The sequence below is a fragment of the Ascaphus truei genome, chromosome 2 (genome assembly GCF_040206685.1).
Source record: "Ascaphus truei isolate aAscTru1 chromosome 2, aAscTru1.hap1, whole genome shotgun sequence".
Lineage (NCBI taxonomy): Eukaryota > Metazoa > Chordata > Amphibia > Anura > Ascaphidae > Ascaphus > Ascaphus truei.
Genome location: NC_134484.1, coordinates 243,015,885 through 243,021,795, shown reverse-complemented (window position 1 = coordinate 243,021,795; position 5,911 = coordinate 243,015,885).

The window sequence follows — 5,911 nt, the reverse complement described above, 5'->3', positions numbered from 1 at the left end:
TGGGGGTTGTGCACGAGGGTGTTTACAATCTTGAAGTGAATTCGAACTGACGGATTTATTTAACTCGTGCACTGCCACGGGGCTCGGCAGTACATCCTTCTGCATGTTATTTGCATTGCTGGCCGGTGCCAGCTTTGCATACTATTGTGTTACATGTCATATCTGGTCGGGCTGGGGTTGGCATTGTGTTGCACTGCACATCTTGTACCGCATTGCTTATTCTTGCTTGTTGTTGAATGTAGACAGGCATGGACCAGGGCGACAAAGAATCTTGTGCGTCAAGTGAAGTTAATAAAAAGCAAACGTATTTGTAATTAAAAAAAAAAAGAAACATCCTTTATTGAAGTGTCCTAGGTGCAAAACTTGACCAACATTGATGCAAAAAAAATATTGGTAGAAGCGAAAGAATCCCATAGAAAAAGAGATGAATAATTCCTTTCATAAATCTGGTGTAGGGCTTTTACACCATGTGGGACACTAGTATATAGCGGGCTTTTACACCATGTGGGACACTTTAGTATATAGCCCACCTTGGGGACATTATCATCGGCCTGCCCTAAATGAAGGATGTATCATGAAAAGGTGAATAATAATAATAAACAAAATCTAAAGAGATACAAAAAAAACCAGTTCAGCTGTGCTGTTTTTATTTGTTGTTTTATAACAATATTTTCATTTAAAACACTATTTAGTATATAGAGGGGCTTAATCTGTATCCGCCAATCGGATATTTTCAGCCCAAATTAGAATTTCTGTCCAATGGCCCGATTGGCTGTTAAGGCTAAGGCCCCGCTGCACACACCCGCACAGCCGCCTTGCTTGCCGTTGGCGCGTGCAATTCACTGCACTGCGGTCTGCAGTGAATTTTTTTCCGGCACGGGGGCGTGGCCAAAACGGGTGGGGGCGCGGCCATGACGTGAGGGGGCGGGACCGCCCCACAGCGCAACACTGAAGCCGCCCCTCAGCCCCTCGGCACTCCCCGCCCCTCAGCACCCTCGGCCCCATGGCACCCTCGGCCCCCTCCGACCCTCAGCACCCTCACACCCACAGGCACCCTCACACACTCACAGGCACCCTCACACACAGGCACCCTCACACACACACAGGCACCCTCACACACACACAGGCACCCTCACACACACACAGACACCCTCACACACTCACAGGCACCCTCACACACACACAGGCACCCTCACACACACACAGACACCCTCACACACACACAGACACCCTCACACACATACACACGGGGGGGGGGTGAATCGGAGGGGGATCAGAGCAGGAGGGGAATCGGAAGGGGGATCGGAACAGAGTGGGGAAATCGGAGTAGGGGGGGAATCAGAAGGGGGAAATCGGAACGGGAGGGTGAATGGAACGGGGGGATCGGAGCAGGGGGCGGGAATCGGATTGGCTTCTGGGATCCAATCCGTGATTCATTCCCTTGCATGCCACGTGACGTGGCACTCGCAGAAATCACAAGCTCCTTGTAGCTCCGGCTGGCTGACGCGTCACAGCACGCAATCAGCTACGCCGGAAGGAGCCAGCGGGGACCTCAAGAACAGAGGCACTCTGGTGGTCCGCGGTGGAACAGAGGCACCGCTGGTGGTCCGCGGCCGTGCGCGCCGCCGACCGCAATGGGACCAAAGCCTGAGGCTGCGGTCCCAGTAATGACTGTGACAGGCGCGCCCGGCGTGGGGGGGGGGCGCGTGCACAGCGCTAACCGCGGTCTGAGGGGAGAGGGAGCTTGCGACGGGATGGGGCGTGGTCGGGGATTTGCGGCGGCGTGGCCATCACGTCACGCGGCTGGTTCGCCTTCATTGGGTGAACCGCCGGTTTGGGCGTGGCCACGCCTCCGTCGCAAGGTTTAAACTCAATTTCATTGAGTTGTAAAAAACCTTGCAGTATGGCGCAGCTGCACCTTCAGCGTGAAGGTGACTACTGGGCCCAGTTACTGGGACCACAGCCTTAGGCGGATAACAGATAGTTCTGATCTTTCCACATAGGTCCACATGTAATTAATTTAATTTATAATATCACTATGGTTGAAGGAGCCAAATAAGCGCAAAGCTTCAGTAGCTGAATTGGTCCTTAATAAGAGTAGATGAATTGTGGGTTGTGCAACCTTTTAATAGACCTTCAAGAAGTCGGTGGAAGTTATAGCCAGATTGCACGCAATACCCTGCATCACATATGACTTCTGCCCTCCACTTGGGTTTTCTGAAATACTAAAATCCTTGTTACAGTATGCCTTTAAAAAATGCTGTACTGCAGTTCCCATCTTAAAAATACAATACATTTAGTTCAGGGTGAACTATATTCACTGACTGATTTATATACAAGTATTAAAAGTAATATGTTCCTCAGTTTTTCTGGCTGGACTCTCTCCACAAAATACTTCCTACCTTTTGGCTAGGCAGCTGGCCACAGAATTGTGAGGTCACGTGAGCTCATCGGTGACATCATAATGCACAAAATGTTGGTTAGCTATAAGAACTGGAGCCTGCCAGGAGGATGAGTAAGTCATTAGGTAGCATGGAGCAGAGGAGGTGGAGGATTTTGTTGTGCTAGTGTGAACTTTGTTTATTCAAGGACATTCTCAAGACCTATGGATTGTAGAACGAAAATGTGAGTGCATCTTATTCTAACGGGCAAGGGTGAATTTAGGATGTTTTTTTCATGGGGTAGGGTAAATAGGTCAGAAGAATGTCATTAAGATTAGGCATTGTCAGACCTTTTGTATCCACTTTGCTTTCTCTGGGCAAAAAGGTATTTAAACTGTTCAGCACTGGCTCTTGCATGCCTGTACTTACAGTAGGTTATGCTCATTGTGCGCACAAATGGTTATCAATACCACAATTAATCAAAACCCAGCATACATCTCTCCATACTTCTTTGCGTTGTCTAAAGCTTTTGAATTAACTTTGCATTTAGGGTCCAATTTTCACATACATACATGAGCACAGGCTGAATACACTTGTTGAAAACCGTCCTTTGAGGCATAATGGAAGGTTCCCTTTAAATACTGAAAAGAATTTGGAAATAAAAAGTCCCAAATGACGAGTGCTGCAGAGTTCATGGATTGTAAATATAGCATGGCCTCCCGGCCGCTACTTCTTTTTCCTGGGCCCTTCCAGTGTCAGTCCTGTTAGGAGCAGGCAGTGAAGGGGTTAATTCCTTTTTTAGGCTCTGTGTGTGTATTGCAGACTTTGATACATTTCAGGTATCCAAGGACAGGCCTAGCAACAACCGGAGAGTGTCAGCCTGAGAGAAAGATACTGATTGGTTAATCCAAAAGTGGGTGATCACCAATGTATTCAGTCTGTTCTGTTATGGGGCAGGGTTTCAACCCCCAATCTCAGGTTATACATTCTAGCACTATCCTAAATTATGTGTTGTTCTTCCTGGTTGATCCTGGTAGTCAGTCTTTCTCCTTCACCTGTGAAGCGAGGAGCCACTTCCTCCATCCCACCAGGAGATGGGAGGAGAGTATAGCTGGCCTGAGATGGGCCAAATGCCTGAGGAGTCAGGGCTCTGACAGTCATGGGAGACAAGATAGAAAAAGGATACCTCTGTGCCGTGTTACCATCTGCCTTCAATAAAGCCAGTTGTATCAGAACCAGTGTGATTACTGTCTGCTGCTGTAAAGGAAGAACAAGGTGTCAGTATGGGCCATCCCCTGCCCCTGCAGAGAATCTATGCTGACTGGAGGTGCTGCACCCCTGAAGAACAAAGGTAACCTGCACTCCTGTCCTGGCTCTCCCCACACCATCGCGGACCACTCAGCCCTCCTGTTTACCCCAGGTGCACAGCACCAAACCCTGAAGTAGTAACCAGATAAGAAGCAGACCCCCCAATATCACTTAGGGTGGGGTACAAGGGCTACATATCAATCACACTTCATTGTGTGTAATGCACCTTGTCGATTTCTGTGTACTGTGGGGCTGTTTGTATGTATGATGCCAAGTACAAATACTTGGACCCCTATGAATTGAAGAATGGTATAGCGGAAAGATTATGAGGGGGAACTGGGATGTCCATTGGATGTCGTGAGACAGGCTCTGGACTCCTACCCACTAAATGCCACAGAAATAACCAATCCTCATGGGGTAATAAGCATAGAGATATCAGATAAGCTACTCACAGGTTCCACATGTTATCCGCATCAGAGTGCTCACTGCCAAAAACTGGAAACCAGAGGTAAGATCCCATGGGGGAAGACTATCCGCGGTGCACAGCGCGATGCAAAAATTAGTAAGTGAAAGCGTTACTTTTTCACTTTGGTAGGAGTCACTTTACTCAACCTAGGGAGATTTGGACAGCACTGGTTTAGCAGTCTCCGAAACACAGACAAATATGAGCTCGGGAAGATAGGAGTCAGACAACAGGGCTGCTGCTTCCACACTTCAAAGTTTATTCAGTTGTGCCCCGACATTTATACAGAAAACCAAGGGCATGTTAATACATAACATATCATGTTTACCAATGAGAAATAACAAGTTTCTGTAGAGGTTATGTATCTGTGTCTTTGGACAAAGCATTAGTAAATCACTACATCTTGCTTGTGTTTGCCCGGCAGTTTCTACTTCTACATTACAATGAGAAATACAGGGAATGTTTCTCAAGAGCATGCAGCTGTATTGTTTGGGACATTTTACTGCTCTTGTGCTATTGTATAAAAGACAAACTGAGAACAACAGATGTAAATAAAGATTAAAATTAGCATAGTGAGTTAATTCTCTCAGTACTGGAACAGTACTATACGAAAGATAAAGCTAGCAGATTATATTCACCCTTTCAATCCCTGAGACTTGTAGAGCTGACATATAATTTTAGGAAAAAGCAGGCACCAGTAACACAGGAAACAAAAAATGAAGGATATCCAAGGGAGCGTGTGCCCATTAAAAAATGAATTTAATGGAAACTACAAAAAAACAGCAGCATTACGGGGTACAGAGCCCCCCACCAACGCGTTTCGAGCGCAAGCTCTTTTTCAAGGTGACTATAAGGCTACTCACCTAGCTGTTTATATACCCGAAGAGCGCACCACTGTCCACTCGCCGCTCACTTCCTGAAACTCGCAGTAGTGACGTCGGCGCGATGACGTCAGCGCGCAACGTGGGTGTTGCAGGGTACATGCAACTACACACGTGGGTTTCTTGACAAGGCTTATTTATTTAGCCTTAAAAGATATACAACACACAAAAACAAAAATAGCTTTTCATCAGCAAACAAAAGAAAGAATGGTTTTTCATCAGCAAACAAAAGAAAATAGCTTTTTCTTCAGCAAACCAAACAAAATAGTTTCTCTTTAGCAGACAGTCTATATATAAAGTAGCTACCCTTTTTCTATGCAGGGGACAGACAGTTCACAATTCAACTACTTTGCTAATCAGACCTTGTATCAGTAATCTCTTCAGCAGCTTACTCCTCTCTCCTTAACAGCCAGCTCCCATGTGTGTACAGCCTGGGGTTTTAACACACCTTGATTAGGCAGCTGGGTTCCAACTAATTGTCCTGAGGTTCCCAGCTGAAGTTAACCTAGTCAGTGCTGCACTGCAGACTAGACATAGGTTTTCCAGGCATATAGCTGGTGGCTTTTATTTACCTTGTCACAGTGGGGAATACAAAAAAGCTCAAACTTTATTAACAACAGTACAAAAAAACTATTGTAATACTAGAAATACAGATACGAGTACTTGGTATATCTTTCAACAGTGAAAAACACTGACAAAGTAAAGAGAATTCATAATTAAAAGGAAACATCATAAAAGAAACTATGAATATTTCTATTAAAGGAAAAAACATACCTAACAAACGGATGGTTTAGATGGTAAATATATTAGTGCATATCCATACATAATTGTATAAATCAAAACTGTTGTGGATATGCACATAGACATATAAAACGTCA